At 47.7% G+C, this 17448-nt stretch overlaps 1 protein-coding gene across 8 annotated transcripts in view; it reads left to right on the plus strand.

Annotated features, from left to right (window-relative positions):
• Positions 1-9253: 9253 nt before the first annotated feature.
• LOC134927840 (uncharacterized) overlaps positions 9254-17448 on the plus strand; it is a 298227-nt gene continuing 290032 nt past the window's right edge. For 3 of the 8 annotated variants that reach the window (XM_063922887.1, XM_063922893.1, XM_063922895.1), the window contains exons 1-2: positions 9430-9592; positions 9877-9940. The gene's annotated coding sequence lies outside the window, so the exon portion shown is untranslated. Of the gene's footprint in view, positions 9388-9428; positions 9593-9876; positions 9941-17448 lie in introns of those variants that run through there. The other 5 variants (XM_063922889.1, XM_063922892.1, XM_063922888.1 and 2 more) reach the window with 4 other exon arrangements.

Consider the following 17448-nt stretch of genomic DNA (forward strand, 5'->3'; position numbering starts at 1 on the left):
CTTGTTGGGTGCATACAGAATAAACAGCGAGTCAGATTTTCTGACTCCAGCCGTCCTTCAAATGTATATTTTTAAAGGCTCTGACAACGTCCAACAACTTGGAGTCCTTCAAGTCGTCTGTAGCCGCAGGCACTACAATAGGCTGGTTCAGGTGAAACGCTGATACCACCTTAGGGAGAAAATGCGGACGCGTCCGCAGCTCTGCCCTATGTCGAATGGAAAATTAAATAAGGGCTTTTATAAAACAAAGCCGCCAGTTCAGATACTCTCCCGGCCGAAGCCAGGGCCAGTAACATAGTCACTTTCCATGTGAGATATTTCAAATCCACATTCTTTAGTGGTTCAAACCAATTGGATTTGAGGAAATCTAAAACTACATTTAGATCCCACGGTGCCACCTTAGGCACCACAGGAGGCTGTATATGCAGTACTCCTTTGATAAAAATCTGGACCTCAGGGACTGAGGCCAATTCTGTTTGGAAGAATATTGATAGGGCCGAAATTTGAACCTTAATAGATCCCAATTTGAGACCCATAGACAATCCTGATTGCAGGAAATGTAGGAAAACGACCCAGTTGAAATTCCTCCATCGGAGCACTCCGCTGCTCGCACCACGCAACATATTTTCGCCAAATACGGCGATAATGCTTCGCGGTGACTTCCTTCCTTGCCTTTATCAAGGTAGGAATGACTTCTTCTGGAATGCCTTTTCCTTTTAGGATCTGGCATTCAAACGCCATGCCGTCAAACGCAGCCGCGGTAAGTCTTGAAAAAGACAATGACCCTGCTGAAGCAGGTCCCTTCTCAGAAGTAGAGGCCACGGATCGTCCGTGACCATCTCTTGAAGTTCCGGGTACCAAGTCCTTCTTGGCCAATCCGGAGCCACTAGTCTTACTCCTCTTTGCCGTATAATCCTCAATACCTTTGGTATGAGAGGCAGAGGAGGAAACACATATACCGACTGGTACACCCAAGGTGTTACCAGCGCGTCCACAGCTATTGCCTGCGGATCTCTTGACCTGGCGCAATACCTGTCCAGTGTTTTGTTGAGGCGAGACGCCATCATGTCCACCATTGGTTTTACCCAACGGTTTAATAGCATGTGGAAAACTTCTGGATGAAGTCCCCACTCTCCCGGGTGAAGGTCGTGTCTGCTGAGGAAGTCTGCTTCCCAGTTGTCCACGCCCGGGATGAATACTGCTGACAGTGCTATCACGTGATTCTCCGCCCAGCGAAGGATCCTGGCAGCTTCTGCCATTGCCCTCCTGCTTCTTGTGCCGCCCTGTCTGTTTACATGGGCGACTGCCGTGATGTTGTCCGACTGGATCAACACCGGTCTTCCTTGAAGCAGAGGTTCCGCCTGGCTTAGAGCATTGTAGATTGCTCTTAGTTCCAGAATGCTTATGTGAAGAGACTTTTTCAGGCTCGACCACACTCCCTGGAAATTTCTTCCCTGTGTGACTGCTCCCCAGCCTCTCAGGCTGGCATCCGTGGTCACCAGGATCCAATCCTGCATGCCGAATCTGCGGCCCTCCAATAGATGAGCCTCCTGCAACCACCACAGAAGGGATACCCTTGTCCTCGGCGACAGGGTTATCCGCAGGTGCATCTGAAGATGCGACCCTGACCATTTGTCCAACAGATCCCTTTGCATGGAATCTGCCGAAAGGGATTGCTTCGTAAGAAGCTACCATTTTTTCCCAGGACTCTTGTGCATTGATGTACAGACACCTTTCCCGGTTTTAGGAGGTTCCTGACCAGGTCAGATAACTCCTTGGCTTTTTCTTCGGGAAGAAAAACCTTTTTCTGAACTGTGTCCAGAATCATCCCCAGGAACAGCAGACGAGTTGTCGGCATTAATTTGGATTTTGGAATATTCAGAATCCATCCGTGCTGCTTTAGCACCTCTTGAGATAGTGCTAAACCCATCTCTAGCTGTTCTCTGGACCTTGCCCTTATTAGGAGATCGTCCAAGTATGGGATAATTAATACGCCTTTTCTTCGAAGAAGAAATATTATCTCGGCCATTACCTTTGTAAAGACCCGAGGTGCCGTGGACAAACCAAACGGCAGCGTCTGAAACTGATAGTGACAGTTTTGTACAACGAACCTGAGGTACCCCTGGTGTGAGGGGTAATTGGAACGTGGAGATACGCATCCTTGATGTCCAAGGATACCATAAAGTCCCCTTCTTCCAGGTTCGCTATCACTGCTCTGAGTGACTCCATCTTGAACTTGAACTTCTTTATGTACAGGTTCAAGGACTTCAGATTTAGAATAGGCCTTACCGAGCCATCCGGCTTCGGTACCACAAAAAGAGTGGAATAATACCCCTTCCCTTGTTGTAGAAGAGGTACCTTGACTATCACCTGCTGAGAATACAGCTTGTGAATGGCTTCCAAAACCGTCTCCCTTTCTGAGGGGGACGTTGGTAAAGCAGACTTCAGGAAACGGCGAGGTGGCTCTGTCTCTAATTTCAACCTGTACCCCTGAGATATTATCTGCAGGATCCAGGGATTTACCTGCGAGTGAGCCCACTGCGCGCTGTAATTCTTGAGACGACCGCCTACCGCCCCCGAGTCCGCTTGCGAAGCCCCAGCGTCATGGTGAGGCTTTTGTAGAAGCCGGGGAGGGCTTCTGTTCCTGGGAAGGAGCTGCCTGTTGCTGTCTCTTCCCTCGTCCTCTGCCTCGTGGCAGATATGAATAGCCCTTTGCTCTCTTATTTTTAAAGGAACGAAAGGGCTGCGGTTGAAAAGTCGGTGCCTTTTTCTGTTGGGGCATGACTTGAGGTAGAAAGGTGGATTTCCCGGCCGTAGCCGTGGCCACCAATCCGATAGACCGACCCCAAATAACTCCTCTACGCATCGCCTGTCCACTGTCGTGTCCATAAAGCTCTTCTGGCCGAAATGGACATAGCACTTACCCGTGATGCCAGTGTGCAGATATCTCTCTGTGCATCACGCATATAAAGAAATGCATCCTTTATTTGTTCTAACGACAGTAAAATATTGTCCCTGTCCAGGGTATCAATATTTTCGATCAGGGACTCTGACCAAACTACCCCAGCACTGCACATCCAGGCAGTCGCAATAGCTGGTCGTAGTATAACACCTGCATGTGTGTATATACCTTTTTGGATATTTTCCATCCTCCTATCTGATGGATCTTTAAGTGCGGCCGTCTCAGGAGAGGGTAACGCCACTTGTTTTGATAAGCGTGTTAGCGCTTTGTCCACCCTAGGAGGTGTTTCCCAGCGCTCCCTAACCTCTGGCGGGAAAGGGTATAAAGCCAATAACTTCTTTGAAATTAGCAGTTTTTTATCGGGGCACCCCACGCTTCATCACACACGTCATTTAATTCTTCTGATTCGGTAAAAACTACTGGTAGTTTTTTCACACCCCACATAATACCCTGTTTAGTGGTACCTGTAGTATCAGCTAAATGTAACATCTCCTTTATTGCCAAAATCATATAACGTGTGGCCCTACTGGAAAATACGGTTGATTCGTCACCTTCACCACCGGAATCAGTGCCTGTGTCTGGGTCTGTGTCGACCGACTGAGGCAAGGGGCGTTTTACAGCCCCTGACGGTGTTTGAGGCGCCTGGACAGGCACTAATTGAGTGTCCGGCCGCCTCATGTCGGCAAACGACTGCTTAAGCGAGTTGACGCTATCCCGTAATTCCACAAATAAAGGCATCCATTCTGGTGTCGACCCCCTAGGAGGTGACATCCTCATATTTGGCAATTGCTCCGCCTCCACACCAATAACGTCCTCATACATGTCGACACACACGTACCGACACACAGCAGACACACAGGGAATGCTCTATACGAAGACAGGACCCACTAGCCCTTTGGGGAGACAGAGGGAGAGTCTGCCAGCACACACCAAAAAGCGCTATATATGACAGGGATAGCCTTATGATTAAGTGCTCCCTTATAGCTGCTTTTATATTAATATATTGCCATTTATTTTGCCCCCCCTCTCTGTTATACCCTGTTTCTGTAGTGCAGTGCAGGGGAGAGACCTGGGAGCCTTCCTGACCAGCGGAGCTGTGACAGAAAATGGCGCCGTGTGCTGAGGAGATAGGCCCCGCCCCTTTTTCGGCGGGCTCGTCTCCCGCTATTTAGTACATTTAGGCAGGGGTAAATATCTCCATATAGCCTCTGGGGCTATATGTGAGGTATTTTTAGCCTTTTTAAAGGTTTTCATTTGCCTCCCAGGGCGCCCCCCCCCCCCAGCGCCCTGCACCCTCAGTGACTGCCGTGTGAAGTGTGCTGAGAGGAAAATGGCGCACAGCTGCAGTGCTGTGCGCTACCTTAAGAAGACTGCAGGAGTCTTCAGCCGCCGATTCTGGACCTCTTCTTGCTTCAGCATCTGTGAGGGGGCCGGCGGCGTGGCTCCGGTGACCATCCAGGCTGTACCTGTGATCGTCCCTCTGGAGCTTCATGTCCAGTAGCCAAGAAGCCAATCCATCCTGCACGCAGGTGAGTTCACTTCTTCTCCCCTCTGTCCCTCGTTGCAGTGATCCTGTTGCCAGCAGGAATCACTGTAAAATAAAAAACCTAAGCTAAACTCTCTAAGCAGCTCTTTATGAGAGCCACCTAGAATTGCACCCTTCTCGGCCGGGCACAAAAATCTAACTGGAGTCTGGAGGAGGGTCATAGGGGGAGGAGCCAGTGCACACCACCTGACCTGTAAAAGCTTTACTTTTGTGCCCTGTCTCCTGCGGAGCCGCTATTCCCCATGGTCCTTTCAGGAACCCCAGCATCCACTTAGGACGATAGAGAAAGTTCATTTTTAAGTTTGCAGATGTTGTGCAATATACAACATGCAGCTACTACATTAGGCATGATCTTTAGGTCAACATCATTCGGCTTCATCAAACAACGCCATCTTCCTTTTAACCTGCCAAAGGCGTTTTCTACCACCATCCTTGCCGAACTCAGGCCCTCATTCCGAGTTGATCGCTCGCAAGGCGAATTTAGCAGAGTTGCTCACGCTAAGCCTACGCCTACTGGGAGTGTATCTTAGCTTCTTAAAATTGCGACCGATGTATTCGCAATATTGCGATTACAAACTACTTAGCAGTTTCAGAGTAGCTTCAGACTTACTCGGCATCTGCGTTCAGTTCAGTGCTTGTCGTTCCTGGTTTGACGTCATAAACACACCCAGCGTTCGCCCAGACACTCCCCCGTTTCTCCGGCCACTCCTGCGTTTTTTCCGGAAACGGTAGCGTTTTTATCCACACGCCCCGAAAACGCCGTGTTTCCGCCCAGTAACACCCATTTCCTGTCAATCACACTACGTTCGCCAGAGCGAAGAAAAAGCCGTGAGTAAAAATACTATCTTCATTGTAAAATTACTTGGCGCAGTCGCAGTGCGAATATTGCGCATGCGTACTAAGCGGAATTTCACTGCGATGCGAAGAAAATTACCGAGCGAACGACTCGGAATGAGGGCCTCAGTGTGTGTGTATAGGCTTGCTTTTCAGGGCTCAACTGGACCTGTAGGGTGTAGCCTTTCATAATCCAGTGGCGTAAAGGGTATGCTGCATCCCCGATGATGTGAACGGGAATCTCCACCCCATTCATGATCTTAGAATACTGTTTTAAAATGGGGAAAAGAATATATGGCAGAAGAGTCAGTCAAAAGTATAATAAGATGGGGATACAAAATTATGTAGGCAATTATATGCAACCATTACAGCTAAAATACAGCACATAGGAGATAATGTAAAAAAATATTTACCTCTTTGGGGTACAGCCAGTTATCCTGCTTCTCCTCTACAATGTTGTATAGATCTGAATTGGTAAGAACTCGGGAGTCATGAGATTGTCATGGCCAGTCAATAAACACATCTACAAAACTAAAATACAGTTAAATTTGAAAAATTATACTGTAAAACAAACATGCAACTCATCACAGCCTAAAAAAAAAAAACCACACCAATATTTGTGGTCACAACAGCCTGTAATATGATTGAGTGCCATCCTTTCCTGTTAAAATAGTCTGCAGGGTTGTCACGTGGGGCAATAATGGGGATTTGTGTCCCATCAATAGCTCCTGCACACTGCAGATAGCCTCGCTTCACAAATCCTTTTTATGTTATCCTGTAAGCACTGTTGTTGTTGTAAAGAAATGAAGCGCTTGTATAAGGTAGACACCATTGCCTGAGTTACCTGGTGGACTATAACACAGACTGTGGAGATCCCAACACCGAACAAGCACGAGATTGTGTGGTACTCTCCCGGGGTAGTATACCAATACAATGCAATGGCTAGCCTCCTGCGTGCCCCAATGGGTCTTCTAAGCCTGGTGGTCTGCATGTCAAGTGTTGGGGTAAGTCCAGGATGTAATCAAAGGTTGCACGAGACATACGGAAGTTAGCCATCCACTCTTCATCCTGGTAAGCTTCCACGGTCCTCATAAAGGCTTCTCCGTGCCAGTGATCTCTGGACCACAGTGATCGGTGCCGGCGATCTCTGGACCACTATTCTGCCGATCCATGTGCTTTTCGACAAGTCGATGCCTCGACTTGTCGAAAAGCTTTGAATAGGTCGAATCAGGATTCGACCTTAAAAAGTCGAAAACTGCCTTCTTTTCGACAGACGGCAGTTTTCGACTGCAATTGAATATACCCCTAAGTCTTGGAGAAAGATAAACTGGAGAGAGAGAACGTACAAACCAACTCCTGACATTTTTCAGACACAGGCTTTGCATACTTCCCAACATGGCCCTCTCCAGGAGGGACAGAATGCTCTGCTCCTGGACTTCTCTCTTAGGGGTCTATTTACTAAGCCTTGGATGGAGATAAAGTGGCCGGATATAAAGTACCAGCCAATCACCTCCAGGGACGTGCGGTGAGCTAAATGGCTCAGGAGGCACTGGCTAATGCCAGAGCCAGATTTACTCGCAATATATGAGCCAAAGAGTACATCTTGGCAGTATACACAGGTGCAGCAGCATAAACTCCTTGAAATTTGGTGAGTTTTGATCAGAGATGTGCGGAAAAGATAGCCAGATGAGGCACTGCCTCACCTGCCATAGACTTTTTACTTCAAACATATTCTTTGTATTTTTTATATGCTTTATACAGTTAAAACACTGGCACAAACGTTAGTATGACAGAAAAGGCACTGCCTCACCTGCCTCACCCCACGTCAATGCTCCTATCATATCACAGGCTGGGTTCGAGACATAACAGTTAGGAGGTGATTGGCTGGTACTTTATCTTTGTCCACTTTATCTCCACCTGAGGCTTAATAAATAGACCCCTTAATTTATTATTGCCATCACACGTGGTGAAACACCTTTCTTATCCATTAACCTGTTCAACACAGGTGCCGGCAATCATAAATTAAGAAAAAAAATCCAGTAGCAGAGCATTTTGTCCCTCCTGGAAAGGGTCCTGTTAGGAGGTATGCCTGTGACATGGCAGTTAGAAGCTGATTGGCTGATACCTTATCCATACTGCCCAACTGTCCCGATTTTCACGGGACAGTCCAATTTTCTATTCACTGGAGACAGAGGGAGAACGCCAGCAGCTCAGAGAGTGCTGGGCATGCCCTCTCAGTGACGGTAAACGGGAGTCATACCCTCAAACTGTACCTTTTTGGCAGGTACAGTACCCTTTTTTTTATGGTCTGTACCGATTTTTAGCTCTCCAAACTTCCATTGAAAGTATAGCAAAATGTTTACCCGTGCCCACGCCCCCTTTTCGAATTTGTACCGATTTTTATGTGTAAAATGGTGGAGGGTATAAAGTGGCCGGTGTGAATCGCAATCGCGGCTCTGCTTTAAGGCCACGCCCCCTTCTGTATAGGCCGCTCGCCACGGTCCTGCTGTGGACTTTTCAAAAGTTGGGAAGTATATGATTTATCACTTTCCACTTTATCTTTCCCAAAGGATTAGTACCCATCTTTTTCAAAGCGCAATGAACGGTGACGCCTTTTAGAGTTCTGTACACCACAGTCAACCACACAAAACACTAGACGTCGGCATCCATTTCAGATGAGACACTGACAACGAAATAGCAAAACAAACACACATGACTCCGCGCAATGAGGACATACATTAAGCATACTGGTGTCCCATCCGTCTTGAGGAAGTCTCCGGTTGCCTAGGAGACGAAACGCGTTGACGCCAACTCCATATTGGTCTCTGTTTGGTCTCACACGTCCGTGGAACGGACCTACTGCTGCACACAGCCACAGGACATTCTCGTACGCTGTACACCGGGTGCTCCAGCTGACTGCCAGCCGCAGACTACAATTCGAGAGGCAGCAGTCCTGAGCTCAAAGCCGGCGGTGTCCTGCAAGTGCTTCACGTCAGCCTCTTATCATCACAAAAGCCGGCGAGTATCAGCCAATTACCGCAAACGGCTGCCCGCAGCGGTTCTAATTTCACCTGCCTCTCCATTTACTTTCACTGGGTGTTTGCCTATGTCCTCCGCAGTGGGGTCAATTACCCGTGGTGTGGAAGTAATCACAGTTACCGCCTGAAAAGGCCATTAATCAGTGGAGCGGTTTTACGAATGGAATGGTAACTCTATTCTATTAATCATCCACTTGTGCATTTCACTAAAAAACGGACCCTGTATTTAAAGAATCCAGGAACCAGCACACTGGTAACTATCCAACAAAATTAATTTTCTATTATCTATAGTGAGACTGCATTATCATATTTGCGGGACTTTTTTTATGATTATTATCTAGTTTTCTGACACTGGGACGCGTGCTGAATAATTTGATTTCTACCAAACAGAGCCAACAAGTTATTTTTAGAATATATTGTTCATATTGTTTATATGTATGTGTCTTATGCTGCTAATTTTTAAACAAACCAAATATAAAAGTGGTTATTTATAATTGTTGTACTGAGTCAATTATTATACATGACAGACTGCACACTGATATCACATAGTGTTTTTTGGCGCAGAGTATACTTTTTCTTTGTTGGTGTCCCTCTAGTGTCCATTTAATATAGTTGACTAAACCGCCCCCTTAAGCCTCAATGCCAGCGCCGAGCCTATTGGTTCATTCTAGTAGTCCAGTTAGAAAACAGTGCTGCGATTGGCGGTTTAGTCAACTATACTAAATGGACACTAGAGGGACACCAGTATGCTTAATGTATGTCCTCATTGGGCGGAGCCATGTGTGTTTGTTTTGCTGGTTGAGGCTAGATCCAAGTGGCCTAAGGGACCTTTTCCGTCAGGGGGAGGAGCCACGACACAAGGTGAGGAGCTAGGCCAGCGGGACAGTCGCTCTACTATCCCCGCCACCAACCCGAAGCGTGGCGAGCGGATCGAGCCCGCGAGGGTACTTTTCGGGTACCATGTTCGGCCGTAGCTACTCCCCCTGGTGACGTGTCTCCTCCCCTAGGTACGTCACAAGGTCCCTTCTCCCACTCCGATATAGAACCAACCGTGTGCGCGTTACGTATGTAGTAGAGGCGCGGGGAACGACTGACTGCAGGAAGCACTTTCGTAAATTGCATCCGGGTCGATTGGACGAGGATCTCGTAGTGCGACACTGGGAGCGAGAAGCGCCACTGATTAGTATAGAGAGACGTGTCTGTGCCGCCTAGGTATGCACGTATGTATGTATGTATGTATGTATGTATGTATGTGTGGATGTGTGGATGGATGGATGTGTGGATGTGATGTGTCGCTGCTGTGAGACCCCCTGATTTTCGAGCCGCTGGGTTGAGATCCGATATACGCCGTCCCCGCCTTTCACCCCTGGGCACGTACACTAGTAACCCGCACATCAGCTCCTACACTCCCTGAGCTCCCCGTCGCGTTCTCTGCACATGTTACATGTTTCCTCGTACACGTAATTAAACTGCTGTGCTGTGTCCCCTTGTTACAGGTACCACGTGCGTGCAGATACTGCCATTCCCAGCATCTCTGCCTACTATCAGGATTAGGAGCAGGTAGTGTTTAATCTTGTTTGCTAGAACAATTGTTTTTCATAATGCACAAGTTTAAAGGGCCCATCTCACTTTTACATATTTCCTTTTGAATATTGAAATCCAAAAATGTGTTATGCTATTAGGTGACGTCAGTAGTGCTTAGTTCCTGTTGCCGTGTGGGGTATGCATATAGCGCTTGTGCTAGATGTCTATTACTCAGTGTACGGCAGGAGCTGTGTGTTTATTTTAAAATTCTACATTTCCTTCTTGCATAGATTTAAGCCTCCATGTCTTGCCGCACATGTAGCAGGAACTGATTTTATAGACTGTACCTTTAGTCTGGGTACACACTTGGCGATATGCACCCGATATATCGTCCAGTGTGTATTCACTTATATCGTTAACTATGCATGATCCCGCGTGTCGTTAAAGATGTACAATATAATTAGATTGAGTACACACCTGCCGATGCACATCTGATGTGACCTCGTGCAAGATTTCCCCCTATAAACGATATCGTTCATACACACTGAACGATATCGTTTGCTATATCGTCAATGACTGCACTAGGTTACATCCGGCCAATAGAATATCTTTAGATTTCAAGGTAAAAAACAAAGATATTGTACATCGATATCGACTTGCGGAAGCGTGCATCATTGAAGACATAGTGAATACACTCTGGACAATGTGAACAATGTCGCCCAATCCGCCAGATCAGATGATATATCTGGTGCATATGGCCAAGTGTGTACCCAGCCTTAGTTTTTACCTTGAAATCTAAATATATTCTACAAGACTGTATGTGGCCGGGTGCCGTCACTGATGATATAGCAAACTATATTGTTCAGTGTGTATGAAAGATACCGTATGTGGGGTGAAATCGTGCACAAGTGTGTACCCAGCCTTACACTATATGCAGTAGAGATCCCAGACACAATTTAAGCCTGTTGAACTACAGACGCAATCCACTTTTGATACAGGCCAACACCTTTGTGGACATCTTAAAGACTGAAATGTTATAAATCAACTGATCTCTCAAGACTCGTGGACATTAGTCTTGGATATTTTTAGGATGACATCAATAAAATTCAGAGATTACTCTTTTTAAAATGGGTTACAGTGCAAAGCTGACATCACAGTATCCAGACTTGGAACAAGAATTTCCCCTTACAAATCAATGCTATCACAACCACACCCTTTAAAATCTGTAACTGTAATCCCTGATAGAAAACTGATTCCTAATGGATCCTACCAGCCAATCAGAATGACGGAATAACATAACGGTAATGTAAGCGCCAGTGGCTGTGTGTACCTGAACGGAGCAACACTTGAATTGCTCCATCGAGCAAAATCTAGTGGCTGCTGGTGCGCAAAACACTTGAATCCCCCCCCATAGAGGTGAGTAGCAGCGTTAGCCTTTTATTATATAGGATTGGCAAGTGTTCGCTACAGGAATTTTCAAAACCTTTATCTGCAACAAGCAGTAAGCTAAAACATTTCTCTTTACACCCTACTGAAAATGTGTGGTAGCTTTGCATACTGAACAAATAAAACTGCTGAAGCCCCATTAGACTAACATACAGATATGTCCTTTTCTACTGTTGCCATGATGCGTACGCTTGCACCCACGATCCATACGCATTGCATGCAAGACCATGGGTCGCCTGGTTCTGCATAGTGATTCCGCGATCTATGCGCCCACATCTCGGCAACTTTGTAAGAGCACACATCTGTAGCGTCTACTAACTACTCTTGTGTATCCCTTGTCTATGAGACAAAAGGTGGAGTGGTTTTGTGCAATCAAGATGCCATCATGTACAACACTTGTCTACCCCACTGTCCACAATCAGTTGTACAAACACTAGGCTGTAGAAATCATTAATCAAGATACAGGGTATGCTGCTATGCAAATCTTCCTCCCTGTTGTCTATAGCTTTAATGAACACTACCGACATTCCTGAAACACTTCGCTTTACAACAACATCCTGCTGACTTCCCCCATTGCTAGGGAGATTAATATGTCTCACTGGTTGCCTTTGTATGCCAGCACTTGGAAAGACCCGGGTTAGGTTGTCTACTCGGCCACTAATGAACAAGCTGACAAGTCTTTAATGACAGTCTGCAAACTTAACTGAGAAGACTGGTTTGGCCTTGGACTGGAACTTCAACAATTAAACTTTGCGAACTGTATGGTTTGTAATTCTATCCCAAACAAGAAAATTACGGTTTGTAATCCTTCCCATGTAGAAGAGGATAATACGTCTGTCTGAAAATCAACAAACTTTACCAGATTGAGTAAAGGGGGATACACACGTAGCGACCAGACTCAGCGCGATGTGGGCTAAAGCACACATAGCAGCAGGTGTCTGTACACACGCTACGATCTATGCTAGCCCGATCCTAACTAGACCGCAAGACTCAATGAGAGTCTGGCGATCTAGCCAGATTGTGCTTGCATGCAGGCCAATTTAGAGCCGTCTATAGTGATGTTCGGGGCCGCGCATTGCTATACACACGGAGTGATGTGTGCTTAATTTCTAAGCAATCTAGTCAGATTGCGTAGAAATTAAGCAAAAAATTCTGTGTTACCACCCTTTACAGTTATATTTCTCTGACGTCCTAGTGGATGCTGGGGACTCCGTCAGGACCATGGGGAATAGCGGCTCCGCAGGAGACAGGGCACAAAATTTAAAAGTTTGACCACTAGGTGGTGTGTACTGGCTCCTCCCCCTATGACCCTCCTCCAAGCCTCAGTTAGGTTTTTGTGCCCGTCCGAGCAGGGTGCAATCTAGGTGGCTCTCATAAAGAGCTGCTTAGAGTAAAAGTTTTGATAGTTTTATTATTTTCAGTGAGTCCTGCTGGCAACAGGCTCACTGCAACGAGGGACCTAGGGGAGAAGAAGTGAACTCACCTGCGTGCAGGATGGATTTGCTTCTTAGGCTACTGGACACTAGCTCCAGAGGGACGATCACAGGTACAGCCTAGATGGGTCACCGGAGCCGCGCCGCCGACCCCCTTGCAGATGCCGAAGTAAGAAGAGGTCCAGAAACCGGCGGCTGAAGGCTTTTCAGTCTTCATGAGGTAGCGCACAGCACTGCAGCTGTGCGCCATTGCGCTCAGGCACACTTCACACCGGCGGTCACTGAGGGTGCAGGGCGCTGGGGGGGGTGCCCTGGGCAGCAATGTTAATACCTTTCTGGCTAAAAAGAATACATCACATATAGTCCATGAGGCTATATGGATGTATTTCACCCCTGCCGGGTCTCAGAAAAACCGGGAGAAGAGCCCGCCGGAATAGGGGGCGGGGCCTATCTCCTCAGCACACAGCGCCATTTTCCTACACAGCTCCGCTGCTAGGAAGGCTCCCAGGCTCTCCCCTGCACTGCACTACAGAAACAGGGTAAAAAACAGAGAGGGGGGGCATTTTTTGGCGATATTATATATATTTAAGCAGCTATAAGGAAACAACACTTATATAAGGTTGTTCCTATATAATTATAGCGCTTTGGTGTGTGCTGGCAAACTCTCCCTCTGTCTCCCCAAAGGGCTAGTGGGGTCCTGTCTTCTATCAGAGCATTCCCTGTGTGTCTGCTGTGTGTCGGTACGTGTGTGTCGACATGTATGAGGACGATGTTGGTGTGGAGGCGGAGCAATTGCCGGTAATGGTGATGTCACCCCCTAGGGAGTCGACGCCGGAATGGATGGCTTTGTTTATGGAATTACGTGATAATGTCAGCACGCTGCAAAAGTCGGTTGACGACATGAGACGACCGGCAAACCAAACGCCCTTTGCCTCAGTCGGTCGACACAGACCCAGACACGGACACCGAATCTAGTGTCGACGGTGAAGAAACGAACGTATTTTCCAGTAGGGCCACACGTTATATGATCACGGCAATGAAGGAGGCTTTGCATATCTCTGATACTGCAAGTACCACAAAAAGGGGTATTATGTGGGGTCTGAAAAAACTACCTGTAGTTTTTCCTGAATCAGAGGAATTGAATGACGTGTGTGATGAAGCGTGGGTTACCCCTGATAAAAAACTGCTAATTTCAAAGAAGTTATTGGCGTTATACCCTTTCCCGCCAGAGGTTAGGGCGCGCTGGGAAACACCCCCTAGGGTGGACAAGGCGCTCACACGTTTATCCAAACAAGTGGCGTTACCGTCTCCTGATACGGCCGCCCTCAAGGATCCAGCTGATAGGAGGCTGGAAAATACTCTAAAAAGTATATACACACATACTGGTGTTATACTGCGACCAGCAATCGCCTCAGCCTGGATGTGCAGTGCTGGGGTGGCTTGGTCGGATTCCCTGACTGAAAATATTGATACCCTGGATAGGGACAGTATTTTATTGACTATAGAGCAATTAAAGGATGCATTCCTTTATATGCGAGATGCACAGAGGGATATCTGCACTCTGGCATCAAGAGTAAGTGCGATGTCCATATCTGCCAGAAGAAGTCTATGGACACGACAGTGGTCAGGCGATGCGGATTCCAAACGGCATATGGAAGTATTGCCGTATAAAGGGGAGGAATTATTTGGGGTCGGTCTATCGGATTTGGTAGCCACGGCAACAGCCGGGAAGTCCACCTTTTTACCTCAAGTCCCCTCCCAGCAGAAAAAGACGCAGTCTTTTCAGCCGCAGTCCTTTCGTTCCTATAAGAACAAGCGAGCAAAAGGACATTCATATTTGCCCCGAGGCAAAGGAAAGGGTAAGAGACTGCAGCAAGCAGCCCGTTCCCAGGAGCAGAAGTCCTCTCCGGCTCCTGCAAAGGCCTCAGCATCACGCTGGGACCTTACAAGCGGACTCAGGGGCGGTGGGGGGTCGCCTCAAGAATTTCAGCGCACAGTGGGCTCACTCGCAGGTGGACCCCTGGATCCTGCAGGTAGTATCTCAGGGTTACAGGTTGGAATTCGAGAAGTCTCCCCCTCGCCGGTTCCTAAAATCTGCTTTGCCAACGTCTCCCTCAGACAGGGCGACGGTATTGGAAGCCATTCACAAGCTGTATTCTCAGCAGGTGATAATCAAGGTACCCCTTCTACAACAGGGAAAGGGGTATTACTCCACGCTATTTGTGGTACCGAAGCCGGACGGCTCGGTAAGACCTATTCTAAATCTGAAATCTCTGAACCTGTACATACAAAAATTCAAGTTCAAGATGGAGTCACTCAGAGCAGTGATAGCGAATCTGGAAGAAGGGGATTTTATGGTGTCCTTGGACATCAAGGATGCTTACCTTCATGTCCCAATTTGCCCTTCACACCAAGGGTACCTCAGGTTCGTGGTACAAAACTGTCATTATCAGTTTCAGACGCTGCCGTTTGGATTGTCCACGGCACCCAGGGTCTTTACCAAGGTAATGGCCGAAATGATGATCCTTCTTCGAAGAGAAGGCGTATTAATTATCCCTTACTTGGACGATCTCCTGATAAGGGCAAGATCCAGAGAACAGCTGGAGGTCGGAGTAGCACTAACTCAAGTAGTGCTCCAACAGCACGGGTGGATTCTGAATTTTCCAAAATCCCAACTGATCCCGACGACACGTCTGCTGTTCCTAGGAATGATTCTGGACACTGTTCAGAAAAAGGTATTTCTTCCGGAGGAGAAAGCCGGGGAGTTATCCGAACTCGTCAGGAACCTCCTAAAACCAGGGACAGTGTCTGTGCATCAATGCACAAGAGTCCTGGGAAAAATGGTGGCTTCTTACGAAGCGATTCCATTCGGCAGATTCCATGCACGAATTTTTCAGTGGGATCTGCTAGACAAATGGTCCGGATCGCATCTGCAGATGCATCAGCGGATAAAATTGTCGACAAGGACAAGGGTCTCTCTGCTATGGTGGTTGCAGAGTGCTCATCTGTTAGAGGGCCGCAGATTCGGCATACAGAACTGGGTCCTAGTGACCACGGATGCCAGCCTGAGAGGCTGGGGAGCGGTCACACAAGGAAGAAACTTCCAGGGCGTGTGGTCAAGCCTGGAAACGTCTCTTCACATAAATATACTGGAACTAAGAGCAATCTACAATGCTCTAAGCCTGGCAAAACCTCTGCTTCAGGGTCAGCCGGTGTTGATCCAGTCGGACAACATCACGGCAGTCGCCCACGTAAACAGACAGGGCGGCACAAGAAGCAGGAGGGCAATGGCAGAAGCTGCAAGGATTCTTCGCTGGGCGGAAAATCATGTGATAGCACTGTCAGCAGTGTTCATCCCGGGAGTGGACAACTGGGAAGCAGACTTCCTCAGCAGACACGATCTTCACCCGGGAGAGTGGGGACTTCATCCAGAAGTCTTCCACATGATTGTAGTCCATTGGGAAAGACCAATGGTGGACATGATGGCGTCCCGCCTCAACAAAAAACTGGACAGGTATTGCGCCAGGTCAAGAGACCCTCAGGCAATAGCTGTGGACGCTCTGGTAACACCATGGGTGTACCAGTCAGTGTATGTCTTCCCTCCTCTGCCTCTCATACCCAAGGTACTGAGAATTATACGGCAAAGGGGAGTAAGAACGATACTAGTGGCTCCGGACTGGCCAAGAAGGACTTGGTACCCGGAACTTCAGGAGATGCTCACGGAAGATCCGTGGCCTCTACCTCTAAGAAGGGATCTGCTTCAGCAGGGACCGTGTCTATTCCAAGACTTACCGCGGCTGCGTTTGACGGCATGGCGGTTGAACGCCGGATCCTAAGGGAAAAAGGCATTCCGGAAGAGGTCATCCCTACCCTGGTCAAAGCCAGGAAGGAGGTGACTGCACAACATTATCACCGCATTTGGAGAAAATATGTTGCATGGTGTGAGGCCAGGAAGGCCCCGACAGAGGAATTTCAACTGGGTCGATTCCTACATTTCCTGCAAACAGGATTATCTATGGGCCTCAAATTAGGGTCCATTAAGGTTCAAATTTCGGCCCTGTCGATTTTCTTCCAGAAAGAATTGGCTTCAGTTCCTGAATTCCAGACTTTTGTAAAAGGAGTACTACATATACAGCCCCCGGTTGTGCCCCCAGTGGCACCGTGGGATCTCAATGTAGTTTTGGATTTTCTCAAATCCCATTGGTTTGAGCCACTCAAATCGGTAGATTTGAAATATCTTACATGGAAAGTAACCATGCTACTGGCCCTGGCTTCAGCCAGGAGAGTGTCGGAATTGGCGGCTTTATCGTATAAAAGCCCATATCTGATTTTCCATTCGGACAGGGCAGAATTGAGGACGCGTCCTCATTTTCTGCCTAAGGTGGTATCAGCGTTTCACCTGAACCAGCCTATTGTGGTGCCTGCGGCTACTAGCGATTTGGAGGATTCCAAGTTGCTGGACGTTGTCAGAGCATTGAAAATATATATTTCAAGGACGGCTGGAGTCAGAAAATCTGACTCGCTGTTTATACTGTATGCACCCAACAAGCTGGGTGCTCCTGCTTCTAAGCAGACGATTGCTCGTTGGATTTGTAGCACAATTCAACTGGCACATTCTGTGGCAGGCCTGCCACAGCCTAAATCTGTCAATGCCCACTCCACAAG

This window comes from Pseudophryne corroboree, chromosome 5 (genome assembly GCF_028390025.1).
Source record: "Pseudophryne corroboree isolate aPseCor3 chromosome 5, aPseCor3.hap2, whole genome shotgun sequence".
Taxonomy (NCBI): domain Eukaryota; kingdom Metazoa; phylum Chordata; class Amphibia; order Anura; family Myobatrachidae; genus Pseudophryne; species Pseudophryne corroboree.